This window comes from Callithrix jacchus, chromosome 12, assembly GCF_049354715.1.
Source record: "Callithrix jacchus isolate 240 chromosome 12, calJac240_pri, whole genome shotgun sequence".
In the NCBI taxonomy this organism is placed as follows: domain Eukaryota; kingdom Metazoa; phylum Chordata; class Mammalia; order Primates; family Cebidae; genus Callithrix; species Callithrix jacchus.
This window is the reverse complement of record NC_133513.1, coordinates 27,742,817-27,759,325: the sequence shown is the minus strand read 5'-3', so window position 1 is coordinate 27,759,325 and position 16,509 is coordinate 27,742,817. Positions and strand designations below refer to the sequence as shown.

Here is a 16,509-nt window from a genome sequence, read left to right as displayed (position 1 = left end):
CATTTGAATCACCTGGTGAGATTTAAGAAATGACCAGTGTCAGGTCCCCACCTAAGAGGGTCTGATTCACTTTCATGGAGAAAGGTCGGAACACATGCATTTCATCACAATCTCCCAGGGTCATTTTAATAGGCAGCCTGGCTTGAGAACCACCTGATCTATGACATTGACATTCAACCAGAATGGACGAATTACTGTCTCCTCCTTACTTGAGGAGTGAGGGAGGGGGTCCAGGGTCTGGAATCTGGGGGAGGATTTTAGGGTTGGACTGAGGCTGAGGTTGACCTTGAACCCCTTCCTGGGTCACCTCCTGCCCCTCCCTTTCCATTTTCCATTCACCAGAAGCTGAGTGAGGCAGAAAGAGATAACATGCTCCATCCATCTCGCCCCTCCTCAGCCGGGCGCGGTCAGGCAGGTGGGTCCATCTGCAGCAGGAAAGATCTCATGTATTTCAACTGCATCCTGTGTCACGAAGGCCAGCTCTTTATCAGCCTGTCCGGCCCTGGATTTTTATCTCTGCCATCTGCTCTGCCGAGAGTGGCAAGTGCCAAAGCTTACAAATAGTCCCAGCCTGTACCTTCATGTAGAACAGCAAAGCATCATAATTTCTGGGCTATTACCAGGTGGAACAGCTTCCTGCTAGCTAAGGTGACATGTGACAGTTGGCATCTGAACAGGTGGCTTTGCAGGACCAGCAAGAGACAGTAACTGCCACCTTGGGACTGTGACTTTTAGAGAGAAAAGAAAAGCCACAAGCTGATGACGTTGGTGACCCCCTTGGTGTTGCCCTCCAGATCAGAGGAGAGGCTGGGGTCTCCCAGTGGGCTGGGCAGGGGGTGATTTATTTATTTAACAGAACATTTACTGCATGACAGGCACAATGCTAAGTGCTTTTCAAATTATTATTGTTATCTTTTAACAATACGAGACAAAGCGTCTTGCTTTGTCTGCCAGATTGAAGAAACTCCTGGGCTCAAGCAATCCTCCATCCTCAGACTCCTGAGTAGCTGGGACTGCAGGGTGCGCCACCACCTGGCTAATTTTTAAGTATTTTATAGAGACAGGGGTTTCACCATGTTGCCCAGGTTGGTCTCAAACTCCTAAGCTCAAATGATTCGCTGGCCTTGGCCTCCAAAGTGCTGCGATTACAGGCACGAGCCACTGTGCCAGGTGGTTTTCCAAATTTTAACTCAGTTAGATCCCCACCACAACCCTATGAGGTTAGAACTGTTATTATCTTCATTTTAACCTGGGGAAACTGAGACAAAAGGGCTAAGTAAATGACTGGAGAGCCCATAGCTAGGGAGTGGCAGAGCTTGAGATTCAGATCCAGGTGGTCTGGTTTCAGGGTCACTGCCTTGTGCCTGGGGGGACCAAGAGCCACCCTTAACCCCACTCTTGGCAGGATGAGGCTCAGTGTGTAAATGGAGGCTCACATACCCTGTGTGCAATATTGACAAGTTATGCGTCAAGCTAACAACACTATTACATGAAATCTACTCCGTTCTCCTGCCCTGAGAAGTATCTCTTCACGGTGACCTGGAAGGCCAGGTTTGCATTAGGACTTCTCTGACTCCTCTGGGTTCTGTGCTAGAACGGGGGTCACCGGGGAGCCGGGAAGCATCCTCCAAGGTGTGGGGTCCCTTCTTCCTGGATCTAGGAGCTGTGTTAGGTGAGGGACAGGGAGAAATCAGCACAGCACCTAGCTTTGTGGCTTAGGCAGGTTTTAGCCCAAACTCATGGTCCTTTGCAGAGTTCTCCTCCCGTAAGTTACTTGCCCTGTTTTTTTTTTTTTTTTTTGAGACTGAGTCTCACTCTGTTGCCAGGCTGGAGTGCAGTGGCATGATCTCGGCTCACTGCAACCTCTACCTCCTGGGTTCAAGCAATTTTCCTGCCTCAGCCTCCTGAGTAGCTGAGATTATAGGTGCGTGCCACCACTCCCAGCTTTATTTTTTTATTTTTAGTAGAGATGGGGTTTTACCATGTTGGCTAGGATGGTCTTGATCTCCTGACCTCATGATCTGCCTGCCTCAGCCTCCCAAAGTGCTGGGATTACAGGTGTGAGCCACTACAGCCCTTTTATCTTCACTCTCAAGACTGCTTGTGGAGGGTAATTGTAGACAGACATTTCCACTGACTCTGTGACCTCAGCTAGTCTCTAGGCCTCCTCAAGCCTCAATATGCTCACCTGTATATCAGGGTCATTTATAACTTCTTCCTTCCTATCTCAGTGCATGAGGGAATGTATTAATACATAACATGTGCATGGCAGGGACACCGGTGCATTCACCAACTGCCCTTTCCTTTTCCTCCTGGGAACATAATCTATGTTGTTCAGCCCACCGTGCTCTCGCAAGTGGCTGTGGGACCGAGTTCTGACCAGTAGAACGCAGACTTGGGTAATGTCATTATTTCCAAACCTGACCTACTGAAACCTTCCCCATGAGACCCTTTCTATTCTTCCCCTGCCTGCTGGCTGGATGTGAGGATTTGGCAGAAGACTCTAGTACCCAAGACAGGGTTGGTGCACCATGGCACGTGAGCTGCATCCGGCCTGTGGTCTGATTTTGTAAGTGAAGTTCCAGTGGAACACAGCCACATCTATTCATTGTGTACTGCCTGTTGGTGCATTGTGCTGGAAGGGCAGAGTGCAGTCACAGTGGCAGAGACCCTACGACCTGCAAAGCCAAAAACATCTGTCTGACTCTTTATAGAACAGTTTGCCAATGCTTTCCCTAGAAGATGGCACAGCAACAGATGGAAGGACCCTGGCTTGTGAGTAACAGCATTGGAAGCTCAACATGGTGGCTGCCGGAAATCTCCATGTTGGATTTTTCTTAAGGGGGAAATCAACAGTTAGCATGTAAATCTTTGACGTTTTGTGATTTGTTTGTTACAGCAGCTAGTTTTACTCATCCTGACTAATACGCACATAGTAAGCAAAAAAAAGATAGCTTTCCTTGTTATCTATAGTTTTCTTTTGTTTTCTCTTTCTCCCTCCCCTCCCCTCCCCTCCCCTCCCCTACCCTGCCCTTCCCTGCCCTGCCCTTCCTTGCCCTGCCCTGCCCTGCCCTCCTCTCCCTTCCCTACCCCTTCCCTTTCCTTTTTTTGAGATGAGGTCTCACTATGTTGCCTGGCTGACCTCAAACTCCTGGGCTCACATGGTCCCCCAGCCTCAGCCTTCTGCGTAGCTGGAACTACAGGGGCATGTCACCATACCCGGCTTATATTTTTACACTCTTCATAAACTTTCAGATTTGAAACAGCTCAGAAAAGTGAGTGTTGCTAGCAGTAGCTTTCTCTCACCTCCAGGCCTTTGTACATCCTGTTCCCTCTGCCAAGATCATTCTTTTCCCATCTCTTCACCTCACTGTCTCCTGCTGATCTTTTAGGCCTTCGGGTAGACAGCAGTGCTTTGAGGCCAACTTCCCTTGCTCCTCTGTCCCCCAAGGCCAGGTTAGGTGCCTCTCTTATGTGCCTTAGAGAAACAGTATAGTGGAGTGGTTAACAGCTGAACCCAGTTAGATTGCTTGGCCTCAAGTCTTGGCCTATCACAAATAAGCCATGAGACTTTGGGCAGGTAGCTTACCCTCTGCCTCAATTTCCTCATCTGTAAAATGAGAAGAATAATAATACTGTTTATCTCATAATAAAGTGGGAATTAAGTGAATTAAAGTACAGTTGAGGCTGGGTGTGGTGGCTCACAGCTGTAATCCTAGCACTTTAGGAGGCTGAGGCAGGAGGATTGCATGAGCCTGGGAGACCAGCCCGGGCAACTAAGTGAGACCTTGTCTCCACAAACAGTAAAGAAAATTAACCGGGGTTGGTGGTATGAGCCTGTAATCCCAGCTACTCGGGAGGTTGAGATGAGAGGATTCCTTGAGCCCAGGAATCAGAGGCTGTGGTAAACTGGGATTGTGCCACTGCGCTTCAAACTGGGTGATAGAGTGAGACACCATTTCTGAGAAAAAAAGTTATATTCAGATTTCAGCTGTGTCGGGGTCTGGTGCCCCAACCCCTGCATTGTTTAAGAGTCAGATGTACTTAGAATTACATGGCAGGAACTAAGTACGTGTCAGGTGGCATTATTGCTGTTCTTTTTGTGGCTTCTGTCACAGCATGCACCACGCACGAATGCCACAGTGACACTTTTCCAGTGGACTGTGGGGTACTTGATTGCATAACAGGCTTTCCATAAATTTTGGTTGAAAATGAATGAGCAGTGACTAGTGCCTGGTTCCCTGGGGCTTGGCCTGCTAAGGCTCTCTGGACAGTGCTGCCCCTGCAGAGGTTGAGGGCTAATGTGAAACTGTGCAGCCTAAACAGGGACAGTTTAGTCAAGGGAGACAGACTCAAAGCCTTAGACCTCAGCTTCTTTTTCCCAGACAAGTCTTGCTTAAATCTCAGCTCCTCCAGAAAGGCATGTAGATATAAACAGTTCACAGTTTCCTTTTACAATGCCCATTGCAGGTAGAAAGGCTGGGCTATGTAGTTACAGTGCTTTGAAAAGATAAAAACCCTTTTAAAATAAAAGATAACTCTGTAGAAGCTAAGAAGTTTTTTCTTTTTTTTTCTCCTCCTCCTCCCTGCCCACCTCCTTCCCCTCCTCATCCTGCTGCTGCTCCTTCTTTTTTTGATGAAGTCTCGCTCTGTTGCCCAGGCTGGAGTGCAGTGGCACAATCTTGGCTTACTGCAACCTCTGCCTCCTGGGTTCAAGTGAGTCTCCTGCCTCAGCCTCCTGAGTAGCAAGTAGCTGGGACTCCCAGACTGGAGTGCAGTGGTGTGTTCATAGCTCACACAGCCTGATCTCCTGGCCTCAGAATCCTCCCATCTCAGCCTCCCTGGTAGCTGGGACTACTGGCATGCACCACCATGCCTGGCCAATTTTTTTTTTTTTTTTTTTTTTTAATTTGTGGAGACAGACTTACTATGTTGCCCAGGCTGGTCTTGAACTCCTGGCCTCAAGCAATCTTCCTTCCTGAGCCTTCCCAAATGCTGAGATTACAGGTATGAGCCATCACGCCTGGCCAGAACTCAGCTTTATCAGTCAAGATTCTTTGTTGCAAACCGCAGAAATCACACCAGCAAACTTAAGTAGAGGAAAAATACAACATGATTCAATAGATCACAGAATTTCTGGAGGGCTGTGATCAGATCTGGAGACAAGGTAGGCAAGAAGGGCACTTAAATTACACCACCAGACTGCTTTAGTGGAGAGCCATCCCTACCGTCTGCAGCCAGAGGCAATCCAGCTTGACTCATTAATGCCTGTCATAACGGGCTTCCAGCCTAACCACTGCAAGCAGCCTGCCTCTCATGATCTCTCGTGACCTGCTGAGCATGTTTGCACAGACAGATGGCGCTGAAGAGCTTGCAGAGTCTGGAAAAAGGGGACTCTTGATGCCAACTCCCTCATCCTCCGGAGTCTTGGCGATCAGACTCTATTGTATCTCCCCTCCTGCTTTTCTTTTTTTATTTTTGAGACGGAGTCTCACTCTGTTGCCCAGGCTGGAGTGCAGTGGCATGATCTTGGCTCACTGCAACCTCTGCCTCTCGGGGTCAAGTGATTCTCCTGCCTCAGCCTCCTGAGTAGCAAGTAGCTGGGATTACAGGCGCGTGCCACCACACCTGACTAATTTTTTGTATTTTTAGGAGAGATGGATTTTCATCATATTGGTCAGGCTGGTCTCGAATGCCTTACCTCAGGTGACCCACCCACCTCGGCCTCCCAAGGTGCTGGGATTACAGGTGTGAGCCACTGCCCCGGCCTCCCTCCTGCTTTTCCAACAGCAGTGGTAGATGGGAACAATGGTAATCAACATCATTGACTCCCCATGGGGCACTGAGCCATGTCTCCTGACAGGCCACACGTTTTACAGCATTGTCTCTCATCCTTCTCACTGCAATCCTGGGAGGCAGATGCTGTTATGAACTTTATTTTACATACGAAGAAACTGAGGTTCAGAGAGGTTAAGCGTCTCATCCAAGGTCATACAACACAATCGAGAATTCAAAGCCAAGAGGACTCCGGTGCCCGGATTCTTAACTACTGCATGGTACTGCTGTCTTCACTCCGCGGGGAACCTCCTTGATGCTGTAGACGGTACTGAGAGGGAGGGTGTGTGCGCATCCATGAAACCTGGTCTGCGCCAGTCCTCCCACCAGGAAGGGTACTGTCGCAGGGCAGGATTGAGCATTTCGGCTGAAGTGGTGGCAGGGGAGGGTGTCCCTGGCCTGGCGGACAATGAGCTTTTTGACTTCTAGTGACCAAAGGGTAAGGAACAGAACTAAGCTCCTGTCCATAGGCTGATGACATTGGTGCTTCAGGATTCTTCTTCCCTCGCTCCCTTCTCCACCCTCCCTCATCTTTCTCTCCTTACCACTATCACCACTCCTATCACTACCACCCTATTATCACCATCCTCGTTCAGCTGGGCCACCATGCATCACTGTCCTCCCCATAATATGTCCCCACTGGCCCATCACCAGCCCACCGCCTTTTCTGTATTATGACTATGACAATAACCATCACTCTGGACACTGCCACCACCACCGAGCTATCACCAAACTGTCAATATCATCCCCATTCAGGGATCAGCTTCATTCATCCCACCCAGCCCGGCCACCATCACTCTGCTGTGCTTGCCATCACTGTTGTCCCAACCTATCCTTTTTTTTTAAGAGAGAGGGCCTTGCTTTGTCACCCTGGCTGGAGGGCAGTGGTACGATCATAGCTTATTAGAACCTCACACTCTTGGACAACAGGCACATGCCACCATGCCTAGCTAATTTTTATTTATTTGGAATTTTTATAAACTGGGAGGATACATTCAGGTTGCTCCAAATATACACTCCCCAAGCTAATTTAAAAAACTTCTTTTTTTTTTTTTTTTTTTTTTTGGTAGAGACGAGGTCTGTCTATGTTGCCCAGGCTGGTCTCGAAGTCCTGGCCCCAAGCAATGCCCCCAGCCTTGGCCTCCCAAAGTGCTGGGATTATGAGTGTGTGCCATGGTGTCTGGCTGCCATCACCAATATCTTCACCAGCACCAATACAACCCTGCACAAGTCACGACACTTCTGAGTGTCTCCCGGGCTTTAGGCTCGTGTGAAATGCGGAAGATGTAAACATGCCGATGAAAGGGCTGTGATTTATGTTTTCCATCATTTCCATCATCAGTGGTTACCAGGCTCTCATTAATGCCATATCCACCCCCATTCCCTGCCTAAACATCTGCTTTGAGCAGAAGTGCGTCCTGTAAAATGTGTGAGTTTCTTCGATAACTAAACATGTCCCAGAGCCCAGCTTCTGCCTTTTCTCTCCCGTTATCCCACAGGCGAATCCCACCTGCAGTTTCCTTACTGGCTTTGCTTTGGGGTCAACAGAGGGTACATTTTCCCCTCTCTCTCATCCCTTTCCAGGCCTGTCTTTGATCAACTTGTAACTGGGCTTTAGAGCTTCCCAGCCCCAAAACGCTGACGTAATTATGATCATATGTTAGAAGGGTTTTGTGAGCCTTAGTTAATTATCCCTTGGCTAAAAGCAGAAAATGGTGAAAATCTGCTTCCCATCACCAGTGTTGTGTGAGACCTCTGGAAGGCCATTGTCTTTTGGGTCTGGGTGGGGATTCTGAAGGAAATAACCTGTCCTCCCGGCCGGGCCACAGAGAGGAAAGAGATGCTGAGCCTGGAGGTGGAATTCAGCCCCAAATGACCTGTAAGAAGGAGGCACATCTCAGCTCATTTCAAGAGGCTGTGGTTAGTGAATTGGGTGGGCTTGATGGACTCCATAGTAATATCTATTACTTGATAATAGAATGGGTACTGACACTATTGTCATTGATTGTAACCGTAATTAGTGGATTTAAGGGCCGAGGATTCAGTAGCTCCAGTCATTCTCACATGCCGTGAGTGAGTTAATAGTTGTCATTTTCCCTGTTTCCTTGGCCTTCAAAGACAGCTGCTTTCCTTGAAGGGGCTTGACAGAGGCAGTAGGGAGATTTAGGTCCAAATCCTGGTTCTGCTTCTTGTTGTGTGATCTTTGGAAAGCCCCTTCACCGGTCTGTGCCTCAGAAGTTGGAAAATGGGGATAACGGTGGTGAATAGTGCCTAGAACTGTGGTGTTGATGAAATACTGAGGTGCATGGCCCAAGGTGACTGTGTGAGAAGTGCTTCCTGTCATCGTTGTTAATTAATTCTTTTATTTTATTTTGTTTTTATCTTTTTTAGAGACACGATCTTGCTCTGTTGCCCAGGCTGGAGTTGCGGTGGTGCAATCATAGCTCACAGCAGCCTCAACCTCCTAGGCTCAAGTGATCTCCCACCTCAGCCTCCTGAACAGCTGAGACTACAGGCATGTGCCACCTTGCCCAGATTACTACCTCTTATCTATTTCTCTCTGTCCACCCACACAGATAGGCTTTCTCAGATTTTCTGTTCATGCGGGGACCAGGTTTCAGAGCTCCCACGGTTACAAGTTACCATGCCCAACTAATTAAAAATTATTTTTTGTAGAGATGTGGGTCTCACTATGTTGGTCAAGCTGGTCTCCAGCTCCTGGGCTTAACCGATCCTACTGCCTCAGCCTCCCACAATGCTGAGTGTGAACCACTGTATCTGCCCATTATTAACTAATCAGTACAGCAAACAAACGTATCAGAGACTCCAGTGGATTCTAAGTGGACTTGCGCATGTTGGGATATGCCCAGAACACTGGTGGGCCTAGGCCACCCCTCTGCATTTGCAAGAGGACTGAGAAATATCTGGCAAGCAAAGGCCTTTAGGAGCAGCAAGAAGCAGGGCCTGGAGGAGGAGAAGACAGGTGAAGCATCCAGGGGACCACATAAGGAAGCCCCACTCTCAGGAGCCAACCCTGCATTTTCATGAGCCTGAGAATGAGGGTCTTTTTAAATTTTCCATCCTCGGTCCTTCCTTGGTCTCACCCTGGCAAGAAAATAGACCTGTCCAGTTTGTTGCAGTGATCAGAGTTGGGGCACAGAGTTTTATCATAAGACTCTGTTGCAGCCAGAAGTTACTATAATGATGTAGCAGACATTTGTAATGCAATGTGGTTATGTTGTTTCTTCCTTCCTTCCTTTTTTATTTTTTAAGAGATGGAGTCTTGCTATGTTGCCCAGGATAGACTTGAACTCCTGGGCTCAAGCGATCCTCCTGCCTCAGCCTCCTAGTAGCTGGGACTACAGGCATGCATTGCTGCTCCTGGCCAGTGTGGTTTCTTTTGAACAGCGTGGGAAGCCTCTTTATTTAGGAGCCCTGCCTCTCCACATCAGAAGGCAGGAGTGCTGTTTTGCATCTTTCCGTGCAGCAGGAGTATAGGACCCAGCTCTCAGGAAGAGTGTGAGGAGGGGCCTGGCACTAGCAGTGTGCGGGGTAGCTCTAGAGGGCTGGTTGCAATATTCTTGCAGTGTAATTTGGGGACTTCTCCGGCTTTTTGCGGTCCAAGCTTGATTCTCTTGTTTTTCTGGAGACTTGACGAATGTCCTTTGATGAATGCCTTTGTTACCTCAAGCAGCCAGAGTGGAGTCTGTTGCTGGCAACCAAGGACTCTGACCAGGATAATGGAGGGTCTCATGAAAGTTGAGGCAGGAAAGTCATTGAGTCTTAAGAAAGGCCTGGAGCGGGTGAGTGGAGAGCTGTGGGCATGGCTTTTCTCTCCCTTTTTTGAGGGGGTTGTGGTTGTTGCTCTTTCTTCAATCGGTTTTCTCAGGGTGAACATAAATGTAATAAAGAGGCACAAGATTTTTATTTGAGGGACAGCTCTTGCTATGTTAAGCCTAGACTCATCTGGAACTCTTGGGCTCAAAGAATGTTTTCACCCCACCCTCCTGTAGCTGGGACTACAGGTGCATGCTACTGCGTCTGGCCTTCTACATCTCATCTTTGTCTCTCTCTGTGCATCCACACAGATACACTTTCTCTGGTTTTCTGTTCATATGGAGGCCATATTACACAGCACCCAAGGCTACAGGTTTCAGCCATCACAGAAATCAGCCCCATTTATTTTGGCCCCATCACTAAATTCTGATGCAAAATAAATCTGGTTGGCCCAACTTGGGTCAGTTGGCCATGGCTGGTCTAATTACTGTGTCCAGGGAGTAGAACTACACGGCGCAAATATTCCTGATAAAGTCCCTCCCTTTGCCAGTTTCCAGGGAAGGAGAATTGGCCCTGAGCTGGGCAGATATCCCCTGAGGTCTACCATAATCAAGGAAATTCTATTGTTAAAGCCAAAGGCCACTCAGCTGTTTTTGGTGGCTCCACCCTGTGGGATGCTGTCTCATTCCACAGTTGGAGAGAGCTGAAAGTAAAGACAGAGCTATTTCATCAACACTGGAACACATGGGGCCCAAGTGGCTTTGTTATGAGGCCACTGTGACATAGTACATTAAAAAAGAATCTGACCGGGCACAGTGTCTCACACCTCAAATCCCAGCTATTCAGGAGGCTGATGTGGGAGGATCATGTGAGGTCAGGAGTTCAAGATCAGCCCGGGCAACACAGTGAGACCCTGTCTCTAAAAACAAAAAAAATTAGTCAGGTGTGGCGTCACACACTTGTGGTCCTTACTACCCAGGGATGCTGAGGCAGGAGGATCCCTTGAAGCCTAGGAAGGGGGCAGCCTTGAATTCCTTGATTGCAATGGGAAGACCCTATCTCTAAAAAAAGAAAGAAAGAAAAAAGGGTTTCCTCCCCTACTTCCCTTCCCTGCTGCAGAGTATCACACAGCTGTGATGTCGGGAGGTATGGGGTGATGGGGGGGGGTGCCTGGTGAGATAGCAGCTGCTCCCAGGGGGCTCAGATGTATTTGTGAGTACATGCAGGTATGCTTTGAATACTCTTGATGGAAAAATAGGACTCTTGATGCTAAAGATTCTTTTAAAAGCAGGTAAATCCGAGTCACTACTGATAGCAAGGCAAGTAGGCCCAGAAGCCCACCCCAGGGAAGATGATCCTTTACTCAGCATCTGCTGTTTTCCAGGCATGCAGCAGGGATGCTCCACTCTCCTCAAATGCCGGGATCCCAGTGCAACGTGGCATTTTGCTTTATCCACAGTAGTGTACAGAACTCTAAACAGACGCAGAATTCAAAGCGAGAGGAAGAAAACCTTTGGGTCAGTTTTGTAGAAACAAAGTGAAGCATAATGTTAATCTGAGGAAGAAATCCCATGTCCTTCTAAGAGACTTAACCCAAGTGGAGTGCAACACATCAATGTGGTGGTGGCTCGTCCATATGTTACCCAATACTAGGGTTTCAGTCTAGGTCCCATTGTCTGCTGCACAGAAAGCCAGTCACTGAGACAACAAGTATTGCCATGGAAGAAGACTTTATTATATTAAATGTAATAGTACAAACTATTACATTTATCATATTTATATTTGTTTTATTACATATTACAGGCAGTGTCATCTGGAGAGAGGGAATAAACCTCAAATCCATCCCTCCCCTCCAAATAAAGTTAGGGGTTTATATACTGGGGAAGAAAAACAGGTGAGATAAGGAAGAGAAGCTGGTCAACAGGCAGCAGGCACATCTTTTTTCTTTTTTTTAAATTTTTTTTGAGATGGAGTTTTGCTCTTGTTGCCCAGGCTAGAGTGCAATGGCATGATCTTGGCTCACTGCAACCTCTGCCTCCCAGGTTCAAATGATTCTCCTGCCTCAGCTTCCCGAGTAGCGGGGATTACAGGCACCCACCACCATGCCTGGCTAAATTTTGTATTTTTGGTAGAGCCAGGGTTTCACCATGTTGGCCAGGCTTGTCTCGAACTCTTGACTTCAGATGATCCACCTGCATTGACCTTCCAGAGTGCTAGATTACGGGCATGAGCCACCACACCTGGCCCAGACACGTTATTATGCAGATGTCAGTTTCTTAAGCTTCAGGTCTATGGGCATCCGGCTTGTTGGAAAATTGGGCCGGTTTCACATATGCAAAGTCCATGCATGTGCAGTGAGAAGCAGCGGCCGTTTTACCCTACCTGTCTGGGGCCCTGCCTGCTGGGAATGGGAGGGGCTAGTGATGTTTCCTCCTGGCAGGTGCCCAGGAACCGTGGTTTCTGTCCTGATATCTGCCTGCAGCTCGCAGTCACTCCACTTTCTTCTCTGAGTCTCCAAAGTCAACACACACCTTCTACTTCTGGGGTTTTAACTGTGCTGACCCTTTGGCTTTTCCTACACCCTTGTTCAACTTCTTCCCACTCATTCTTCATGACTCCTTCTCCAGTGTTCTTTCGGTGGCAGACACTTGAAGTTATCTACCCAATATTCATTTCTTCCTTCCAATATTATTTTTATAATTTTTGATTTTTAAATTTTAATTTAATTTTTATTTACTTCCAATTCATTTTCTGAGACAGGGTCTTGTTCTGTTGCCCGGGCTGGAGTGCACTGGCATGATCATGGCTCACTGCAGCCTTGAGCTCCTGTGTTTCAGTGATCCTCTAGCTTTAGCCTCTCCAAGTACTGTGATTATGGGCATGAGCCACAGCACTCAACTAATTTTTTATTTTTTGTAGAGATAAGCTCTCTCTACTGGTCTTGAATTCCTGGGCTCAAGTGATCCTCCTGCCTTGGCTTCCCAAAGTGCTGGAATTACAGGTGTGAGCCACTGTGCCCAACACCTTATGATATGCCCAGCTCACAGGGTGAGCACCCCTAATCCAAAAAGTCGAGATCCAAAATGCTCCAGAACCTAATACTTTTTTTTTTTTTTTGAGATGGAGTCTCACTCTGTTGCCAGGCTGGAATGCAGTGACGTGATCTCGGCTCACTGCAACCTCCACCCACCTCCAGGGTTTAAGGGATACTCCTGCTTCAGCCTCCTGAGTAGCTGGGACAGGCACACACCACTGCATCCAGCTAATTTTTTTTGTATTTTTGGTAGAGACAGGGTTTCACCATATTGGCCAGGCTGGTCTCGAACTCCTGACCTCAGGTGATCAGTGCACTCTGGCCTTCCAAAGTGCTGAGATTACAGGTGTGAGCCACTGTGCCCAGCCCATTTAGTTTGTTAGATAAGATTTCTTGAACTGGTCACTCTGCTGAGACCTGTATGTTCATTTTCTCTATACAAATCTGTTAGATGCCTACTGTTTACTCACACTAAAATGTGAGTATATCATGGTAAGACGAACAGATTCCTGCCCTCATGGGACTTAAATGCTGATCTAGTTGCTCCAACAACCTGAGAAGCCAGTATGATTACTGCTCCTATTTCAAGATGAGGAAACTGAGGCTCAGGCTGTGATTACACAACCAGTAAGTTGTGCAGCAACCAGATATGAACCCAGGAAGTCTGATTCCAAAGCTAAACAACTGCTCCATATACTGGCTGAGCAGAAGGGTGTTTGGGAATTGCAGATCCTAAGTGAATACTGTCCCCTCTTCTTAAAGTGTCCCTCTGGACAGCTCTGTGGATGTGATCCCATTTCCGGTAATGCACTGGAAGAAAGAGAGCAATGCTCGCATCTCATTGGCCGACTGTGTGTCACATGAACACCCCTCCCTGCAAGGGAGCTTGGGAAGGTACTTGCTGAGTACCCAGTTGACTCTCCTCCCCAACTCTGCAACAAACAAACAAACAAAGAAACGAAACAACCATATACAAGTTGAATAGCCTTTACCCGACATGCTTAGAACCAAAAGTATTTCAGATTTTTTCAGATTTTGGAATATTTGCAAATATATAATGAGATATCTTGGGGCTGGGACCCAAGCCTAAACAGGAAATTCATATATGTTTCATACACACCTTGTACACATAGCCTGAGGGTAATTTTATACAGTATTTTTAATAATTTTGTGCATGAAACAAAGCTCAGACTGTGTCTTGACTGTGACCCATCACATGAGGTCAGTTCTGGAATTTTCCACGTGTAGCATCATGTCAGCACTCGAAAGTTTTAGGTTTTGCTGGGCGCGATGGCTCATGCCTGTAATCCCAGCACTTTGGGAGACTGAGGTGGGTGGATCACGAGGTCAGGAGAGCGAGACCATCCTGGTCAACATGGTGAAACCCCGTCTCTACAAAAAATACAAAAATGAGCTGGAGAAATTAGCTGGAGAATCGCTTGAACCCAGGAGGCAGATTGTGCCACTGCACTGCAGCCTGGGCAGCAGAGTGAGACTCCATTCCCCCCCAAAAAACCCTAAATGAATGCCAGGTATGGTGGCTCACACCTGTAATCACACCACTTTGGGAGGCTGAGGCAGGAGGATTGTTTGAGGTCAGGAGTTCAAGACAAGCCTGGGCAATATAGCGACACACCGTCTCTACAAAAAATTAGCTGAGTGTGATGACGTGTGCCCATAGTCCCATCTACTAAGGAAGCTGAGGCAGGAAGATCACTTGAGTCCAGGAGTTCAGGGATGCAGTGAGCTATGATCCCACCGCTGGATTCCAGAGCCTGGGCAAGAGTGAGACCCTGTCTCTGAAACAAAGAAACAAACAAAACACCTGAGTCTTACTGAGGCCGTAGATTCCCGCAGGAGATTCTAGGGCAGCAGAGGAAGGGGAAGACATGGTGGTTAGCTGGTGTCCCTCCAGCTCTCTCCATTGAACAGATGAGCTTTTATCAGATTTATGCAAGGGATTCATTCCTGAAGCTATGCATTATTCAAGACTAAATTTCCCAGAGGGATAAATGTAAAGCAAGACATGCATTATTTCAAAATTGGAGCATATGGCATGTCTTTATTAATATTTTTAAATTGCCTGATAGATGATCTAAGTCACACAATGCAAATTTGCATAAAATGAGATGCACCGTTTCAGGGTTCTCAACAAGGTTGAGTGGGCAAGAGTTTCTGAAGGTTAAAAAGTTCAAACTCCAGGCCAGGCGCAGTGGCTCACGCCCGTAAACCCCGCACTTTGGGAGGCCGAGGCGGGTGGATCACGAGGTCAAGAGATCGAGACCATCCTGCTCAACATGGTGAAACCCGGTCTCTACTAAAACTACAAAAAATTAGCTGGGCATAGTGGCGCGTGCCTGTAATCCCAGCTACTCGGGAGGCTGAGGCAGGAGAATTGCCTGAACCCAGGAGGCGGAGGTTGCAGTGAGCCGAGATCGCGCCATTGCACTCCAGCCTGGGTAACAAGAGGGAAACTCCATCTCAAAAAAAAAAGAAAAAGAAAAAAGAAAAACGTTCAAACTCCAGTACTGGCCTCCCAGATTATTGGAGGGGGCTGCAATTAGTGGTGAGGTTGATCATCATCATTTGATATTAAAAGTAGCTTAATACATGTTCAGGAACAATAAAAAAAAAAAACGAATTCAAAGTTATTCCAGGAAACTGAGTTATGGAAAATTAATTGGTCTCTTCCCCACTTTTTTCCTCACTGCTTTTGGTTTATTAGAAAGAAATGAAAGAATCTTTCCTTCCATTTTCTTAGGACCTTGCTCCAATCTCAGAGGTTTTAAAATCCCAGCATGCTTAATAATAACCCAAGGAACTGGCTGGAAATACAGACTCCTGGGTCCTGGCCCTAGATGTTGAGGTGGACCCACGACTGCATTTTTTTTTTTTTTAGATGGAGTCTTGCTCTGTCACCCAGGCTGGAGTGCAGTGACACAATCTCAGCTCACTGCAACCTCACTGCAACCTCTGCCTCCCAGTTCAAGTGATTCTGCTATCTCAGCCTCCTGAGCAGCTGCGACTACGGGCATCCACCACCATACCCAGCTAGTTTTTGTATTTTTAGTAGAGATGGGGTTTCACCATATTGGCCAGGCTGGTCTTGAACTCCTGACCTTGTAATCCACCCGCCTCAGCCTCCCAAAGTGTTGGGATTACAGGTGTGAGCCACTGTGCCTGGCAGGACACTGCATGTTTAATGAACACTTCAGGAGACTTTAATGTGGGTGATAAGAACACTGGTGGGTGTTTTAGGCTACAAGGTGCAGGGGAATTAGCTGGCTTGTCTGGGAAGCAGAGGCAAAGGTGGTAGGGACGTTGATGGGCTTTTTTGCAAAGAGCCCTTCAAGGTGGCAGGTCTCAGGTGGGAGTGGCTCTGCGAAGTCTGTGCAAGCTGGACTTTTAGTCCTGAAGCCCTGGGAATATTGTTCATGGTGCCTGAAACTGGCTTGCATCAGTAGAGAGGACCTTTGAGGGGCATATGTCACCCATCCCAAAGGGTGATTTTTGGGGAGGCATTGTGCATCATGGTGACAATATGCATAGCAAATATTTATCAGTTACTCAGTAAGTGTCAGGCCCTAGTCTCACTGTATTAAGTACACTAACTTATAGGTGTTGTTATATGATTACCCACATTTTAGAGATGAGGAAACTGAAGCACAGAGAAGTTCAGTGACTTGCCCAAGGTCACTCAGCCAGTGAATGGCAGAGCCAGGGCTTGAATTTAGGCAGTAAGTTATAATGTCTATTCTTGGCCCTGTGCCCTTTGGCCTCAACAGGGACTGTGAGGATGCTGACCACACAAACTGAAGACTGAATTCTTTTTAATTTGAACCAAATCCTGAGATGCTTGTGAG

General features: G+C 47.5%; 1 long non-coding RNA gene across 5 annotated transcripts in view; it reads left to right on the top strand.

The window, feature by feature from the left end:
• The window catches only part of LOC118146222 (uncharacterized), an 86,833-nt gene that overhangs the window by 30,026 nt on the left and 40,298 nt on the right, over positions 1-16,509 (top strand). Inside the window, exon 5 of one of the 5 annotated variants that reach the window (XR_008475389.2) lies at positions 8,227-10,752. The exons of the other annotated variants lie outside the window; for them this stretch is intronic. This is a non-coding gene — a long non-coding RNA (uncharacterized LOC118146222). Of the gene's footprint in view, positions 1-8,226; positions 10,753-16,509 lie in introns of those variants that run through there. 5 annotated transcript variants of the gene reach the window in all.